The 19,912-nt window shown below is 39.5% G+C and overlaps 1 long non-coding RNA gene across 1 annotated transcript; it reads right to left on the reverse strand.

The window, feature by feature from the left end:
* Positions 1 to 4,981: 4,981 nt before the first annotated feature.
* LOC127214457 (uncharacterized) lies at positions 4,982 to 7,656 on the reverse strand. Its single transcript, XR_007833851.1, has 3 exons — positions 7,542 to 7,656; positions 6,548 to 6,647; positions 4,982 to 5,051 (listed from the first exon to the last, which is right to left on the reverse strand). It is a non-coding gene; the product is annotated as an uncharacterized LOC127214457 (long non-coding RNA).
* Between the last annotated feature and the right edge of the window lie 12,256 nt (positions 7,657 to 19,912).

Genomic DNA, 19,912 nt, shown 5'->3' on the forward strand with positions numbered 1-19,912 from the left:
AATTGTTCCTCTTTAGGACTGGATCAAGCTTGTATAGATCTTGGTAGCCTTGGATTCACAGAAACCCATCTATCTCTTAATCTTGAGTCCTGGGATTGAAGATCTGTGCCTGACTTCTATGGCTTGTGACTTAGCTTTCTGAATACTCTGGCAAACTTTAATAAATCTAAATAAAGTATCAGCCCATCTTATTTTATTCTCTTATTGTGTGACCGTGTCAGAGATTATATAATAAATTTTAGATATTACTATCACTGCCCACTGTCATACTTCTCCCCCTCTTGCTGAAACCACCATTCCTTTCCACTTTCATGTCTTCTGTAATATAATAATGCTGAGTCTAATTGTAGTTTCTTGCCTAAGTATCTAGTATGACATTTCCTGAGAAAAGAGCATTTATGTCAGGAACTGCACCACTAAAGAAAATGCTAACCATTTCTGAACAATCACTAAGTGACTACTGTCCCTCAGGTTGGGTCCCATATCATCCATGAGGAACATTGACAAGAAAAGTTCTGTGCAGGTCTTGTGCAGGTCACATTTGCTCTGTCATTTCTAAAAATGTTTGCTATTGCTGTTACCCTTGTCTACAGTCTCAGCTCTTACACACGTCCTAACCTTCTTCCAAAATGGTTTCTGAATCTCAATGGTTTGTGATACCAAATCATTCAAGGTCCAATTCTCTCCCACCACTAAATTTTGGCATTTTTGTGAGTAATTGGCTTGTACATCAATCACCATTCACTGGTTTCCTCTTGTACTATCCATATACTGTGATCCAAATGAATTTCACTTCTTCTCCAGCTGCTTCGATTATGGGATTTGTGACAACAGTGAGAAAAATAAGTATCACACTTACTTTCCTTTAAAATGTGCAGAACCAAAGTCAAGTTGTCAAAGGTGGGCCTGGAAGGTAGAAATAAATCCTGTTGAATCATGGAATACATGACTGCTTCTTCTTGCCAGTATTTGAGGACACTGTCATCCATACTTTCCAGTGTTCAGAAGAGTGATTTTATGAAAAATTGATGTATTTATCCTAAAAGTCACTTTAGAACAAACACACAGTGATTGAATTGAATAGAAGCGCTGTTTTGTCTATATATCTTATGTAGCACTTAACACTTCCTGGTCTCAGATGTCTAGGTACAACTACTAGAAAATGGTTTTTGACTTGAGAAGAAAATGTTAATTTTTAAAAAAATATATAGTTCTTATAAAGAATTGCTTAATAACATGAGATAAATAGATAATCTATGAATCAGATTCCTTCCTTACTTCTTTCCTTCTTTCCATTTTTTCCTTGAAAATTTCTAACTTTCTTTATGAGACAGAACTTCAGAATTGTGAAGTGGTTGAGGACAGTAAGCTGTGAACTCAGTCTCAACACTGTAGAAGTTTACACAAAATTAAGAAGTGGGTAAATTTGACTTTAATGCCTCTGATTTTCTCTACTTCACTAATACATGTCTCACTAACATCCATATACCTCATTCTATGTTCAGATAATATATATTATTATTATAGCATAGCATGTATCCTTGTACCCCACAATCATCATAGAGTTTGGCTCCTGTAGCTGACTGCTGGTGGCTACATCATATCAAAAACAAACCTGAGTTCTCCAACCCCATTGTCTAAACATTTACATTTTGTAAATTTTGTGGTTGTGGAAAGTATGACTTAGGAAGTTTGGTTTTTAATGTTTTCACAGCAGTGTTATGAAAATTTTTCTGCTGGCATAGTCATAGATATCTGTAATCCCACATAAATCAAGAGGGGAAATAAACACATCAGAATTTTGAGGCAAATCTGGGTTTCATGATGAGATTAGAAGTCACCTAAAAGAAATAAAAATCTTTCTACAGACAAGAACACCACAGGTATTTCTGATAATTTACCATTTTTCTGACAAATTTTCTAATAAATATAGATTCTTACAAATATTAGGTAAGTACTTCTCCTACTGAGTCACATAAACCTCTATGTCTTTTATCCTACACGATGCTAAATATACAGTATGATATAGGCTGAGAAGATCACAGTGAATGTCCTATTTCCAAAATATGATACATATAAGATTCCAAAGAAATATATTAGAAACATAATTTGGCAAAGCTAAAGTACCATCAGGGAAAACATCAACTTATAATGCAAGTCCCAAAAATTACATTTCTAAAATGATACCTATATATTCAGGTATGTTGTGTATTAGCATATTTTGACTGATAAAGAATCCAGAAGCTTCAAATTACCATAGAAGACACTCTTGATAATCATTACTTTTTATGAAAATAAATTATGTATAGGAGCTTCACATAAAACATAAATTCAAGAATGAACTATGCAATCTGTCTTAATGACCACTTGAGATATAGGTACATAGCCTAAGTAAGAATCTTTCCAGAATAATCTATTTTATGTGTACTGATCTGTGGGCCCATAATGCCAGCTTCTAGAGAAAGTCACATTCAATTGGCAATCATCCTACAAATCTTATGTAAAGAATTAAATAAAACAAACATCATACTTGTAGCATAAAAGTGATTGGTTCATGAGTTGAATGCTTATTATCCTACAAATTGGGTTAGTATTATTACATATGCAGTAAAAATTTGGAAAAGTGGATTATCAGAACATTACTTGAACTAATGTAAAGTTTAGAGTGCACCAGGTTGCAGAGAAAAATGAGCATGAACAGATCTGATGGAGACACAGTCTGAAGTTAATCATGTGTCGCACATCCATTGCTCAGTCCACAGGACATCTGCTTTCTGCTCACAGTCTCTCACAAGGAATGCTATAATGTTTTTGTCTACACAGAAGTTCAGAACTGTGAAACAATGAGTACAGAAGACAAAAATGTATGAAGATATGGGTCTTGCAGACACTAAAGACTGACTATAGTAAATTATATGATGTATTATGTTCTGTTATAACACCTACTCACCCAGATGTTATGCCATACTTACATAGGAAGACACAGCTGCACAGAGCATAACTAAACCTGCTGAACTTGTAGTAACTAATTCTGAGAGTGAGCTCTATTGCTTAGCAATCGTGAAAGTATCGTTTTTCACTTATGCCTATTAGTGAATTTGTAATTAATTTGTGCCTACTAATTAATATTGTTTGAAGATCTACAAATACCACATAGTTAATTACAAGCTGTGTCAAGTGCTATTATCAACAACTAACACTTTTGCTTTCTCCATTACCTGGTCTCCTCGGTACTGGATATGCAATCAGTCTTTCTAACCTACACATGCATAAAAATTCAAACAAGCAGGAGTTTAGAGTTGGACCACAAGCACCTTGACAATTATCTTCTCATTAGAAGAAATCATACATTCATTAAGTACTGTTATTCCCTTAGTAATTTATTAATTTACTAATACTAATTGAATGATCTTCAATGATACAAATTGTTTTGGAAGAAGAAATACACCTTAAACAGATTAAGTTATGGAATCTTAATTGTTATATCATTTCCCAATAATAGACTAATTTCCATTCAAATGAAAGGAAAATAAAATGTAAACAGTTTTATATGCATAATGCAAGCAAGCCAAATAGAACAATTTGTAAGTACCATGAATAGGAAGACAACTGGTCTAATGTGTGACGACTGTAGATTTAGAAAGCTCTTCCTAATATATAAATATAAAATGAAAATAGAATTTACTAAAGTTTTCATAGACTGTATGACTAATTTAAAAGAAAACAATTAAGATGTCATCTGAGGGCGTAATTACTAAGTATAAATAACCTAACTATATATTTACTGTAAGATTTCATGTAGAGAAATGATGTATTGCTGAATATTTGCACAGAAAATCAAAACTGGTCCAGAAGATTGTATATCTGGGTAATGGGAATAAATTTTGCTTCGCTATCAGGGACATTTGTAGTAAGGATGGACATAAGAATAAAATGTTTACCAGGAAGGTTGTCATCTTGAAAACGTTTCCCTGTGGTACTCAAGGTAAGGAGGGGCCACCAGTCATGTTCAAATCCTTTCTAACATTTTGTTTCTACAATGCAATAAAAGGAATCTTTATTAAATTTGAAATCCCATCATGTTCTAAGATCTACTATTATACTTTGTTGACATAAAATATGTAAACATTGTTTTATTCATTTTTACAGTATATATAATCTCTAAATGATTCCTAATATCAAATTATTTTTAAGAACTTGCATTTTGTACTCTTTGTTCTCAGTTCATACACATCCCTCTTTTACGTTAAATATTCCATACAGTCTGTTTTAGTCAAGGAAATGTTAGTCAAAGGGTTTCTAGCATCAGGTGTCATTACAAATACAAGAGGCTGAAACAAAAAACAGAAAATTACATTCACAATCTAGAATTGTAATTCTAGTAGAATGCAATATTAGATCAATTTTCTCTTATTCAAAAGAGCTATGATCTTTCACCTCAAAATTCAGCCATGAATATAGCAAATGTCATAAATTAAAACATATTGCAGATTATGTTTCCTTTGCGATACCTGTGATTGAGCTGATGGCTTTGTCCATATTGCCTTATCACATTTCTCACTTTGTGCATTATTGACGAAAGATATTACTGACAAGTCAAAAATATAGCCACCTCACCTTGAAATCAAATAAATTTCTATGATCTCACATCTAGACTCAGGGTTTGTACTCAAGAGGTCTTGACTTTATGTATCACATTCTTCTGTGTTTTATTGAAGCTTTTCCTAATTGCTAAAACAGAAATGTAGAACTAAGTTCATCTGGGCTCTGTGAATGAACACAGTGTGCCATAAATACATACTATACCATTGATACCCTTAACACAGATGTAACATACATAACACAGGTTAACATACATACACAGATACACACCACCATACATTCAGTCACATATATACAAAATACACACACACACACAGACACACACCCACACATACACACACACACACACACACACACATAGGCTCCCACTGAGGTGGGTCTGTGGGATTTACTCATCGCAAATCCGTGATTGTCACCCTGCTGTTTTGGATGGTGACATGACGGCAGTCCTGCAATTGGAAAAAGGGAAATATTGTTAGGGAATGGAAATCAGTTTTGAAACAACTTGTACATTTTATTTATACCAAAAGAGGGCCTTGTGCGACATAGGCTAGCACACATAGCCTAGCTAAGCCAGAAGGATCCTGACATTATTCTACTGCTTCGAGGTTCCCAGTGCTGGATTATAGGCAAACATAAGCACAACTGTTTTCATCAGTGCTGGGAAAGGATTTCAGATACTAATGCTTAAAATTGGAACACTATCACAACTGAGCCACATCCCGAGCAGTAAGTTTTGATTGAAGAATTTCATTGCAGCCAGATAGTTCTCAGCCAAGTGGTGAAATCTTGATGTCATTAGAAGTAATGTCAAAAGTTCTGGTCCCCAACACTCCCACCTAGTTCTCCTCATGCCTCATGTTTAGAGTCAATCATCTCTGTGTATCTCAGGATCTTTTCCATCTATTTTCCAGAGTCACATAGCAAATAGTTTTTTTGTTGTTGTTGTTTTTGTTATTGTGTTTGTTGTTAGAGATGTGTAAGTTCAGTGCACCATTGGAGTCATAATGTACATCAGATGGCAAAGGTGACCCAATAGACCTTGAGGGGAGTCATTCCATTAATCAGATTGTAATGGTGACATTACTGACATTTCAGGGATGGTCACTCTGGGTCTACAACATGATAGGTAATCATCAGTCTAAAAGTCTTATTATGTAACATCAATTAGCCTCAAATTGATGATCTACTGCAACTGCCCAAGAGCTTATGTTATGGGTGTTTTTCACCATGGAAGGGGTTATTACAATTGGCAACTTGGGAACTCCCGTTCTAGATAATTCGTTTTTAAAATGAGCAATATCTTTTAATATCTCAGAAACAACATTACTGTACTCCAAAATGGAGCTAGGTAATTTTGAACAGTTCTGGTAGAAAGTTTCTGGCTACAAAAAAACTGATCACCCTGGTATGAACCATGACTTACAAGGTGGGGCCTTGAGAATAGTACTGGGTTTAACAACACCTACTATTCTTGAAGGGAAGTAGGAAGTGTTCACTGCCTTGCTCCATATCTAGGGCATCTGCAAAAGTCTTTTACCACACAGGCACTAAACTCTCATGTGAAAATCCACAGAGACAACAAATTAAAATAAAAATATGTTCTATTTTTAAAAGGCTACACAATGAAAGTACAGGTATAAATATAATGAAATATAAAATTATATATCTTTTTAAAAGAAGAGCTGAAATGTACACAAGTGTTATTTTCCCTTTAGGATCAGAGTGTGATCCAAATTCTATACAAATGCATATACATATTAATTATGATACATGTAATCACACACAGAATGCTCTACCTCTTAGACTTAGCATTCTGATTCCAGGATTTCAAGCTTCCTTGAATCTCTGTGGTTGTATCCCTGGCTCTTATAAATTTTGTGGGACAGGGTTTGGATATTCTCACAATGTTATTATGTTTCTTCTCCTGTATACAGATACCTACACAGAAAAGAGCTGAGTCCTGATTATGGGGATGGAAGCCCCTCCTGGGGCAGCTTGATATTTCTTTTAATCCAAAAGTTGTCAGTGTGAAAATTCCTGTTCTGAAAAGAGAAAGGCAGACTCACAGTCAAACAGAAATCCCCACAACACTCATTCGTCTCTCTCTCCTCTCCCTCTTTCCATCTTCTTCTCTCCCCTTCCCCTTTCTTTCCTCCCTCTCTCTCCTCTCCTCTATGTCCTCTCTTCTTTCTCTTTCATACCTACACTTATTCCCCTGCTCTCCTGCTCTCTCTGCTCTGACCTGCACAATTCTTCCTCCCGCACAGAGGATGTGTATGTCTTCCTTCTATTCCTAGTAAACACTATCATTGAAGTTCTGTTAGACTATTTCTCTGTCATAGTCCTAATTGTCCTCCCTCCCTTTTCTTCCTCTCTTTTCTCTCCTTCTCATTCCTCTCCTTACGTGTATCTCTCTCTATGGTTTTCTCTCTCTTGATCCCTTTCTTGTAGTTTGACTTAATAATAAAATTCTCAACAGTAGAATTGAGAACAAAGAAGAATCAATCCAGTTCAGGCCAATCACTGTCAGGAATAAATGGGGTAGCGCTCAAACCTATGACCACTAATTCCTGTGGGACATTATCCAGGGTACAAAATTCTTTCAAAGAAACAGGATGATTCATTGCTTTCCCAACACTAGCTCTGCTGAGGAATTCAGACTAAGTTGATATTGAGAATGACACTTTAGGCAGTTTCTTGTGTGGAATATCTTCAACCTCTGACACTTGAGATCACTTCTTTGTGCTTTGTCTTAGAAAACGAACAGTGGTGTCAGCACATCTGTTAAGAGCAGCTGGTGTTAGAATGTTCACCTTAAAAGGGGGCTTCTATAGCACTCAGTTAAGACTTTCTGGATATTACTTAGTTTTTACAGTGTTCTGAGCCATAGAGGATTTTGCTCTTGTACCGTCTAGGCTTAAATTATATATACTCACTGTTTATATTTGGGTGCGCACACCACTGCAATTGATTCTGGCAGCATCTTCTGGTAGCAAAAATGTGTGTGTACATCCACACTCGACAAAAAGGCAGTCTGGGTTGGATGGGTCTATGGAGACAAAAGAATTCAAGAAATCACAGTAAGCCCAATGACATACCCAACACAGCAGGTCCCAAGAATTTTCAACCACTGCCTCCCACAATGACTCGCCAAATCATGCTGGGACACATCTGTGGTCTGCTAGGTGGAGAAGGAAGAGGAAATGACCTCACTTATCAACCTAATCTATAAGGTCATTAGAAGCTGAGCTTTAAAAAATTACTTGAGGCTGTTCCCTCCCTGAGAACTAGACTTTTATTCATCCATATTTACATATACCTGATGTCTAAACAATAACAATTCCAAGTTTGTCCTTTAGCTTCTAACCTACATCTGCTTCCCTCCTGCCAACAATAGAATCTATTCCATCTTTACGAAGAGTTCCCAAACTATTTAGAACCTCAGTTCAACAGACTCTGTGAGTCTTCAGTTCCCTGCCATTAAGAGCTGTGGGATATCTTCCTATGTGAAGAGAAGCCACATCTGGTCGTATTTTGTGTTACTCTACCTAGTACTGTTGCATTAACTTATGCCTCTTCCCTCCCTTCCTTCATAGCCTGCCAGGTTTAAGCACACCTCAGGCAACTGCATGCCACAAAGGGGATGAACATTGCAGATGTTAAGGCAAGCAAGCCAGATGTAAAAACCAAATATCTAACCTCTACATTTCAAGACACAAGCAGTACTGAAATGCTGATATCATGGAGGAAGGCACACTTAGTAGATGAATACTAATGAAATGAGAAAGAGATGGTTAGAACAAGAAGGAGATCAGTCTCAGAAGAGAGAAGTTGCAAAGCTTGACAAGGCCCTTGGAAGGTTCCTGTTTCCTTCTCTAAGAGTATTATTCACATGGATGTTTCATCAAGAAGTCATTAATTACACTGCAAATGTATGCATACTTACAAATTAGCTATATTTTAAAATAGAAAACATTTGGAAAAAGAAAGGAAGTAAAAACTGGTAAAACCAACAAAACAAGCCATTGCCCCATTCATGTACATTTGAAGATTCTGTTAAACTAGTTCTGCACAGAGTGGCCTCATGACTCTCCCTTCCTATGGGATCTACAGCTTAGATGAAGACTCAACATGACAGTCCTGTAAGACTCCCAGATAGCCGTAAACTCAACCCATTTTTTTCAAGCCTCTTTCTTTCTGGTTATTACTTTTTGGTGCCAAAGTCATCATCCAGAACTCTTACCTCCTGAATGACAGGATGCCAGGATTCTGCCTGTATACTGTATTTCTATGGATTAGTTAAACCTTTTAGTCTCTGGCACCATGGCCTGCTTAAATTTCAGAAGCCAAACTCATCAATGAACCCCAGCTCCAGCATGAGAACTGAATCCCCTTGCAGATGGAGATTGTCCCTAGGTCACATCCTGAATTCTCTCTCTGGTCTGTGGCTTCTGGGAAACCCATGACCAGTTCTCCTGCAGCCTTTTGTTATGGAATAACCCACTGTGCTCAAGCAGTCCCCATTAGGTCTTATTATCTGTCAGAAAGTCACTTCTCCTGCTGTCACACCCACCATTTACCAGGTATTCTGAATCTCAGCAAACAAAAGCCTCCAGGGGATTATCTCCTGCCTTCACCTGGCTTCACAGAACCTACTTCCATCTGCCATGGTGTATTATTGTAAAGCAAATAAGGAAATTTGGATGCAACTTTGCATGAAGAAGCTCTTTGGGTGTACAAAACCAAGTACTTCTTCATAAAGGCAAAAAGATATCAACAGAGGGAACTCTCTTGACTGAGTGAAATACTTCCATACAGCATTTAGGGTGATGGTGTCTACACCATGTTTTCTTACCTCCTAGGGAGTCTACAATGCACAACACATTAACCAAGAAGTGGAACAATGAAGAACTACACTGAGGAAGAGGTAAATTAGTAAAGGTGAAATGCACCAAGGAATGTGCCTTTTGACTAAACACTAGAACACCAGTGACTGTGGGTGCTCACAGATGGATGAAATTCGTCTTGATTGTGCAGACACAGAGCTGGGCTCACCACCTGTGAAATCAATTTGCTTACATGAATCCAACCTAACGTCAGAAGGCCCAGTTCCTCTTGTATGAAATATATTTCCTCCTCATTCTCCGCATAACAATAATTAGGGCCTGCTGTCTGCACAGGAATAATTATGTGGGTCACATGGTATTCTTCTTTGACCTGCCACAAGAAAACAACTTGTTACAGTTACTGTCAATCCAACTTTCCATAAATAAATGAAGCCCTCACCCCAGTGAATGACCCTCATCCTTTACCCTCACCCCAGTGTTTCCCCCACCTTGACTGCTCCAGTGCTTTCCTGGGAAACAGAAAAATGTAGGGGTAATGAGATGAACATGAGATCTCTCCAATAGCATATCCTAGGTTAGGGTTTTGTTTGCAGCAGGCATTAGGTCTGCTCACAGGTCTTGAAGTGTTTAGTTTCTATTCTAAGCCTTAGCACAAAGTAGGTAATCACCAGGACACAGAAACTCATCAAATTCAAGTTAGCTAATGTCATTTCACACATGGTTCCTTCTGTTGAGGGATATGTATGGATACAGCCCCTAGATATATTCTCTGGGAGTCAAGGGCAGCCAAAGGGGAATAAGATACAGCCTCAGATCAAGAAGGGGTTTTCCTATATTTACCATGGTACCACATAATACACCGCATGTCTCTATGCCTTTCCTGGTGTTCTTCCGTGCACAGCGCAGAAACTGATCACAAAGGTCCTTTGGAAGGATTACAGGGCGGAGGCCTTTGGAGTTCTGACCTGCAAAGGAAAAGAGAGAGAAGTCTGAGGTTACAGGACCTGGTGTCCATGAGTGGAGCTCAGCCTGGTGGCCTGGAGGAAAAATCTCAAAGATATTGGATATCACTTCAGGAGCCCCCTGCCTATAATACAACCACAATCCAGGTGAGAACTTTCTTCTCAAAGCTCTTTCCCTCAAATTAGCTGAGGGCACATACTCTAACCTGGTTGTTTCTACAGTCCAAAAGGAACAGCATAGCTTACTTCTGCTCCGATGTTATGTTATGCAGATGTGTAGATTGCTGATTGCACAGGCTTTAGGCTCTCTAAGAGTGACTCTCTAAGATCATCTGTAAATATGCTGATTGTTGAATACACAGGGCCACAGCTGGGGCACTCTAACTCTCACCAATGTGTAATTAAGAAGGGAATTGCAATTTTGCTTGAGGTTGTCATTCAAGGAGAGATTTGACTCATGCAAGTGCAGACAAGAATCAACCAATACTTTAGAAATATGTAAAATTCCAGCCCAGTAGTTGCATATTTGGATTTTAAGCATTTCCTAGGTGAGGGGCCAGGATTTCAAGTTAAGGCCTATTTAGGCTGTAAAGCCAGATGATACAAATAAAAAATAAAAGTAATAATGTATTTAGATGGCATATTTGAGAACTTTTTTCTTCAATATTCGTGATTTCTCCTTTGAAATCCTTCATATATGAACCATGTGTTTGTACATGTCTATGATATGTGTGCATTTTTCAGAATGTGTATGTTCATGTGTGGGCAAGGATGCGCAGGTGTGACAGCACATCTGCAGATGTGAGCTGACTGCCTGGAGTGCAGGCCTTCCCTGGCACTGTTAGTCTAAAAGAATCTCTCTGTGCTCTGTGTCTTCCCTGCTATCTGTGCTGTGAAAAAACAGGTCTTCTCTGTCTCCCTGTCTCATGTAACCTGAAGAGATCTTAGAATAGGGAGGTGGCCACCCACAGCCAATTGTCAGGTGATTTCTGGAGATTCTACCCTAGGTTTGAGGCTGTCACAGCTAGCACTTCAGTCAGTGTCATTATCTCCCTGACCTACTAGGAGAATCCTACAGAGGTCTACCTGATGCTGAAAATTCAATCACATACAACCAAAATAGTCTTTTCGGAATTACCAATGCACAGCAAAGTCCTCACGATGAGCAATAATTCAGGAGTATTTTAATGTGCTTCCTCTATTCTCTCCAGAGCTCTGAAAAGATGAGGATCTGAATATCATGAGTTTTGAAGAAACTGAACTGGCTTAAACTAAGTTAAAGGCTTCTTTTATGGGAAGTCAGATGGCAGGAAGGAAAGAGAAAATACTAGTCACTCCAGGTTCTATTACCACAGCAAAGGGGATCCAGGAAAGACAAAGACTGGGGAAATTGCATGGGGGATGAAGCTTTCTCTGTGCTGCTGAGTGCTCCCAACTTCAGACACCTCTTCAAAAGCACAGCACTACTAGACTGGTGAGGTGCACTCGCAAATGTGTGTGGCTGACCCTGATGCAATAGGCTCTATTTAAACATAAGTCTTTAAAATCATGAGGTCTAGAGAACTACAAGACTGCTGCCAGCTAACAATTTGAGCTTCCATGGAAAGGCTACCTTTCCGGAAGAGTGAGAGTGAGATCAACAACTAACTTATCCATGGAGTCATCAACTAGTGCCTGTTGGAAAGAGGAGCAAACACCCATACATAAACACTGAGTCGAAGTAGAACTCAGATGCAGATGGAGAGGACAACACCAGGAGGCAGAAACACATAGAGACAGCTTACAAGAACAAGGAGTAGCTAATGGACCACCAGACTGATAGCTGGGAAGCCAGCATGGAAATGACTCAGGCCCCCCTGAATATGGGTCTCAGCCAGAAGGACTGAGCAGTCTAAGGGACCTCAGACAGTGAAACCAGGATGTATCCCGGGTGCACAAAAGGACTTTGGAACACATCCCCCATGGAGGGATAACTGCCTTAATCTAGAGACAGGAGCGAAGCCCTAGTCCCTACTTCACATGACCCCAACTGGATGGCATTCCCCTACATATGGAATTTGGGTGGGGGATGGGAGGGGAGGGTGGTTAGAGTGCATATGAGAGGGCAGAGAGAGTAAAAGAGAGTGAATAAGGGAGGGAGGGAGAGAGGGAGGGAGAAAGAACTGGGATCGACATGTAAAATAATAAATTAAATTAAAAATAAAATAAAATAAAAACATGAACCTGTGGTGACTTACCTGGGCTTTCCACCACTTTCACCTCTCCACCCTGTGTGTCTGATGATGGGCCCCTTTTGATATCTTTGGTGGATTCTTGTGGACTGCATGGCACTGATGTTTTAATAACAGTGCATTCTTCAGAAGACACTTTAGCACTTTTAAGTGCCAAGTCCTCTCTGCTCCTGTCTTCCTCAACTCCATCCACCAGCCTGTCTAGAAGATCACTCCATTTGGAAAAGTCTGCGGAGTGTTTGATGGTATCTCTTAATTCATGCCAAAAGGTCTTATTTTCTGCCTCTTCTTTTTCTCTTTTTTTCTATAGAAAGAAAAATGGGATTAGTCTAATATTTCAAAAGTCAGAAGAAAAAGACCTGCCAACAAAGAGATGAACAAAGGAAGTTGTGTTGAGGTATGACAAATCACCACAGCATCTATGATCCCCTCCATAACCTTGGTACTTTGAAAAACAACCAACACCCCTTTACTCAGATACTGTAAGGCTTTCTTAAGGGACAGTTTGGTCTCAATGTTCTCAAAACCATAATACACTTGGGGTGTATGCATCTGTGACTATGAATATGCATGAGTATATGGGTGTAAATAGGTGCATGTGTGCGTGCATGTGTGTGTTGTCTTCTATAGGTATGAGTGCATATGTTTGCAAGAATGTGTAGATCCTGTTCCTTGGATCACATCCTCCACTGACAGTAAAACAGAGTCCCAGGTCACAGGCTGATTAAGTGATACAAAAACATCCTGTCTTCATGCTCACACACTGACCTTATCTGCCAGGTATTCTGAGTACTCCTCGCTATATTGCTGCAGGAGTTGTCTCTTCAGGGCCTCAACTATGTCAAAGACCCTATGTATTGTCTGCAAAACAAAACAGAAAGGGAGAATTAGAACTGACCTAATGTCAGTAAAGGGGGAAAGAAAACAAATGGGAAGGGACTTATGAATATTTTTTAATTTAATATTTTTTCTTACTTTATATATCTAATCCAGTTCCATCTCACTCCTATCATCCTATTCCCCACACAGACCCCTACCCATCCCATCCCCCTTCCACTCCCCAGAGAGGGCGAGGCCTTCCATGAGGAATCATCAAAGACTGTTAAATCAATTGTGATAGGGTTTAGGCTCCCCACCACCCCGTGTCTCCATGCTAAAGAAGTATCATACCATGGAGAATGGGCTCTAAAAGTCCCTTCCTGTACTGGGGATACTATCTATTTCCATGAGATGTCAGAATCTTATTTATGACTTGACCCCAATTTGCTGCCATCCCTTTCTTCTGTATTGTGATGCTGAGAGATGTCCTGTTTACCCAGGGACAGGATCTGTGACTTTTCTCTAAGTAGCTCCCTGTGACTCTGGAGATTTAGGACTGCCACACGGATAAAAAAGACCTACCTTGTTGATTTTGGATCGTGTTCCCTTGGAAAGGGTGTTCCAGTATTCTGGGCCATGTCTCAGCTTCTCCACGAAGAGTCTAAAGCAATAAAGCAGCATTAATATGTGAGCAGAAAAGGTCCAAATTTGTAAATGAGACCCTGAAAAAATTTGGTCTCTCTAGGCATGGTTTCAGAAGATGCTGGAGTGAGAAGAGTTCCACCCTGATATGTTACATCCATATCCATCCCAGTGCCTAGAGAAAGAAAGGTCGTAATTCTTCTATCAACTACTGCATTCCTAAAATATCAGCTATCAAGTAGTATAGCTAATCTGATATTGTGTGTGCTTGTCATCCTAGCATGCAGGAGACAGCAGGGAGGGTTAATGAGCTCACAGACTATCAAGGAAACAGACCATCCTCCTCCTGAACTTCAACAGAAAAAATAGAGTGTGGTCTCATCCTTCTACTACCAAAGGAGAAGGATGTGTGCTCATAGAGAAGCACAGAGTATTGTTTCTGAGCAGGGAACAACCTCTCCCTGAGAGTATTAGGTAATGAAAAAAAACACTGGGAGAACACAGAGCTGCAGGGAGCTGTGCAATGGAACCTAGTGAGACGAGGCACCCACAAAGACTACTAACGTGCTTCAACACTCCTGTCAGTCCAGGAACCAAGAAAGTTTCTTGAGTGCAGGGTGGGATTGAAAACTGGTTGTGACAAACTGATGTTTGTTTGGAGGGGCAAATAAGTACTCTAGTAACACACTTATTTCTCTTAAGGAGAGGAAATAGAGGGATGTTTACTGTACTCTCAAGAGATTACCTTCACCTTGCAGAAAACCAAAGTTGGAAAAGCATCCAAATCATGTTCTTCAAGTTGCACAACCTGAGAATTATAAAATGTGGTATCTGTGTTCATGTCTAAGTCTGACCTTTCTTTTCCTCTGTGGAACCTGATGGAGATATGCCTACTCAGCACAAACAGCCTTCAGAAGATCAATAGATTCAGGACCACAGAGGTCTTCCCAAGAGCCTGGGCTCCTTACAGTCACCTGCATTTATGTCCTCAGGTTCTCTTTCACCAAACACAGGGCTAGGCAGGACTGGTGAGACCTTTGCCATCTTTCCCTTCCTCAAACACAAAGCATTCATATCACTTAGCATACGTGTAAATATCTGGTGACAGCTCTGCCATCTTGCATTTATTCTGCCTATCCATGTATGATCAAAAACACAGAAAGTATGCTAAGCCACTTTGACCCCAGGTAGTACATAGTTCTCTGGTTCCTATTTAGGTTCAGGAAATGCTAACTTCTTTCTTAACTAAACAATATGCTACAGGATTAAGAGAAGAGCAATCTGGGCTCTGCCATACATAGGAATAAGTCTGTGACTGAATGCCTGGCCAGAGATACAGCAGTTGACACACTCACCAATGCAGACACAACCACTTAAACTGCAAACTTTCCTCTAAAATGAAGGCCATGTGGAAACATGCTCATGAACTATCATGATTTCCCTTATTTGTGGTTCTCGTGTCTTTGAATAGCAAGGAAAAACATTTGTGTGAGCGGCCATAAATCTGACTGATAGATGTCTTTCTCAAGTTCTATAATGTCAGCAGAGGGGAGAAACATGAAGATGAAGACAGGATTAGTAAGGGATCTGTCACAGGAAAGGAGATAGAAAGTGCAGGTTCTCACGTTAAAAATTTGTGGTATAACACAAATGCTTCCTCTTTAAGTTCTTTTGTTTGTAGATCTGCCGCCATCTCTAGGAGGTCATCACTCATTTTTATATACATTTCCATGGGTACTTTGTCGCTGACTTCCACATTCATTCCTATGGAAATTAAAAATCCGAACCGCTCTTTTGGCAGAAGAGAAATTTCTTGGTATTTTTGCATGGTGCTCTTGTTCTAAAACAGAAGAGACAAGATAGAGGAACATCAGAAGCCACCTCCTACTGTCCTACCATTCTGTATGTCTCCAGTCTGACATTCACACATACACAGTGTGTGTGTGTGAGAGAGAGAGAGATAGAAATAGAGACAGAGAGAGAGAGTAAGTGTGTGAAAAAGCTCTTACTAAAGAAATTATAGTAAATAAAACACCACATGCAGCAATACAGCTCAATAAATTTAGTGAACTACCCAGTTTTGGATCTCCTTACTTTGCTACTAAAGGGGGAGGTAGGGGAATGGATAGAAGGGAGGGAGAGGCACCTGGCATTAGTATGAAAATAAGATAGATTTTAAGTTAAATAACAACTAATTTAAAAAATGATTCCATTTCTTTAAATTTCTATATATGATTGCATGTCAAAGAACATTGTTTTCAAAAGGAATGAGACTTACCCCATTTGGGGCCATAGGAGTGAAAAGTCCCGGTGAGCTCTGTTGGTGTCTGAGACAGGATTTTAAAAATTTGCCTGTAAGCAAGAATAAAAGAACTTAGGAAAACAAATCCTCTGCTTCTCCAGAAACTAATGTTAGTTTTTGTTCATTTATGCACTGCTAATTTAATGACCACTATGGTCATAGAGTTGAAGGCTTTTAATCCTATTATATAGCTGATGAGTTTGTAGATATGACCTAACTTCAAATGCAACTGATTACATCCAAAATTTTTTCAAGAATTTATTCAGTAAATATCAATTTGAGATGTCAGTGGCTGCTGGCATCTGCACAACCACAGAGCAGCTCCAGGAGGCTTAGAGACCCAGGGAGGCACTGAGGGGAGATGAGAGAGCAGAGGATATTGAGAGAACAAAAGAACTCTGAAACATTTAAAATATCAGGTCTTATGGGCAGATGCCTTTTAAAGCATTCTCGTGAGACTGAAAAGAAGAAGATGATGCTGGCGATGACAGAGCAGATCTCCATGAACAGGCCAAGTAGAAGTGAAACAGAGCTGCAGAAGCTCACACTAATGGAGATGGAGAGTGGTCCTTTATCTGAATTGACCCTCCTCAAAAGGCCTCCATAGACTGTGCTGTAGCTCCATGCCAGATTGGTCTCTATAATCTATACTGCCTCCTGAAGCCATGTGGAAGTCAATGATCTGTGGTGTCATTGGCTGTTATGGCCTAGGAAGCTTCCTCTGCATTGGTATCTATGATGACAGACTCATAATTAAGAATGAGAAATGATTACATGAGACTTTTATCTTCCCTCACATTAAAAAGAAACAGTGTAATCCAAAAGCCACTGAAGAGAGTCCTTAAATTGTGATAAAGATGCTGAAGTGTTACTCTACACACTTAATGGCTCAAGCAGAAAGGGTGAGTGTTGGCGGTGGAGAAGAACCAGATATCTTTAAGGGGTGGGTCAGTGAGACTTTGACCATGTTCCAGGGAATATACGGTCCCTATGCTGAGGTTAAAACTCAGGCAGTTTATATAGGGTTGGGGTGGCAAGAAGCAGGCTTACAGAAGTAGAAGCATGGTTACAGGGATTTCATTGGTCCATTCAATTAAGGCAATTTGGGTTAACCAAGGAAAGACTTGCTGTAGACTTTTTCAATTTTCCTTTGGGATGGTCAAAAAGTTTGGAGGGAAAATATGGGAGGAGATGTAAGCTAATGTGATTTGAAGGTTTGCAAAAAACAATTCCAACATCATCAACAAAAATATTATCATTTTGAAAGACCCCAAGAGTTCGGAGCCCATTGGGGTAAGGTCCTTGCCCCCAATAGGCGAGACCAGACCACTGGATGCAAGCACAAGAGGCTGTTTATTGCTTACACAGGTACCTGTGGACGCTTCAGTATTTCAGGGGACTTAGTGTGCTGAGGTTAAAACTCAGGCAGTTTATATAGGGTTGGGGTGGCAAGAAGCAGGCTTACAGAAGCAGAAGCATGGTTACAGGGATTTCATTGGTCCATTCAATTAAGGCAATTTGGGTTATCCAAGCACAGAGTTGCTTATTCAGGTTGGGCAAAAAAAAAAAAAAAAAAATACAAAGAATTCAGTTATGACTATCTCAGCACTCTGGTGGTCTCCATAGAATGCTCCCAGAATCTTCTGTTCCCAGATATCATCCTGCTGACCTTGCTTTGGTCCAAGCTGCAGACCACAGATATCTGGTTGACATTGGATGAGAGTAGCAACTGGTTCCCTCCAGTATTTTTCCCATAACTTGACCTTGGCTAGTTGGCAAGAGCAGTTCAAACAGGCAATATGCATAGTGGGGGTCTTTCAATTTGAGAAATTAAAAAGAATTTTAACATGAAGAAAGGTTCCATTAAAACTGGACAGCGCTTTGCTAGTGCTGGCTCAGGTACCTCAGCTCCCAAGTGCTCAGGGAACACACCAAAAAAACAGTCCTGGAACTGACACTAATTTTCAAGAGTTTGTTTTAAGAGTCACAACAGGAAACACTATTGCTTCTGTGCTCTAGACATGAAACACAGACCCGTCTGTCCCATGAAGTAACAGGCCTAACTGTAAAAGCCAAGGTCCAAGAAACTTGCCTTCTGGTCCATGAGTAAGACATAGCTGCCTAACCAGCCTGGACGGCCAGGCAACCCTGCTCATGGAGGTGTGGAAGATATTGCAGACATTTCCACTGATATGCCAACATCACTGTTCCACAGTATTAACATGGTAATTCTCATGAGACAAAATTAGTGCAGGGAAGAATCATAGCCCTTACTTGACCTGTCTACATACCCAGCTCTCTCTGTGCTTCAGCTGAAATAGTCCCAGGAATAGTCTGGTTTCCTTCTTTCATACTCTTAAGACACAATACCTCAGAGAGCCCTTCCAGCCTGCTATCTCACCAAGGAAAGTAAAGACACATTTAGTGACAGGATGGAGAAATTCTCTGTCCAATACACCCCTAGGAAATGTCATATCCAAGACTACATTTATGTCATCATCCTGATGTTCACCAATTTCCCCTTAATCCCACATTGTTTGATGCTTCCCAGTTTATGGAGCTGTCCATTAAAAAAAATTGAAACCATTAATTTTTTTTTTTTTTTTCCTACCTGACATCTTCAAGTCAGGAACAACAAAGAAAAGGAGTAGATATGGATGAAGGGATGAAAGAACAGGTTGTTGGTTTCTAAAAGATGTAGGATCTGGATAAAGGGATGAGTACTCTGGTTGTTGGGTTTCTCAGTAAAAAGTCCACGTCTGGGCACGATCAAGGATGCTCAGCAGTGAGGAATGTTTGGTCAGTTATTTCCAAGGTAACCTCAAAACACTACTGCTGATTGGCTGAGGGAGGGTGATGTCATTAAGCTGGTGAAAGCCAATGGGTATCCCAGAAGCCATGTGTTAAAGGGACAGAGGGAACACTTGCAGGAAGATTACAGCATCCTTACATGGCTGCAATCTGGGCAGCTGAAAACATACAACCTAGACTTGACAGTTTCTGTTATTGAGATACTTAATTCAGGAACAGTGTCACAAGTTTGTTACCAGTGGTCATTAATACATTCATTAATCATTGACAAAGGATTTTCTCATTTTAACTGATGTGGTGATATCTTTCTTACACAAACAAAGTCTTTCTGGGGTTCTGAGAATGGACTTTGCCACTAGTTAACAATACTGGTCTGCAGTACTGCCCAGAAAGGCAGGAAGTGATGTAGCTAGGCAGAAACAGGGTATAAGCAGGGAAAAACAGGAAATTGTTTTGTTCCTCCTGAGATGCTTAGAAGATAAGATGAGTTGTGGCTTCCTCCTTCTCTGTGATCTCTCAGCATTTGCATCTATATCTGACTCCCAAACAGACTTTATTTGTGTAAACAAGATATCACCACAAAAGGATAACATTAACATATTTCTATGCACAGATGATATACTTGGTGAGAGTCTTACTGTTTTACTGTTGTAAAAGCTACCATGACCAAAACATCTGTTTTGCCAGGAAGGA

The sequence above is a fragment of the Phodopus roborovskii genome, unplaced genomic scaffold (assembly GCF_943737965.1).
Source record: "Phodopus roborovskii unplaced genomic scaffold, PHOROB, whole genome shotgun sequence".
NCBI classification, from domain to species: Eukaryota; Metazoa; Chordata; class Mammalia; order Rodentia; family Cricetidae; genus Phodopus; species Phodopus roborovskii.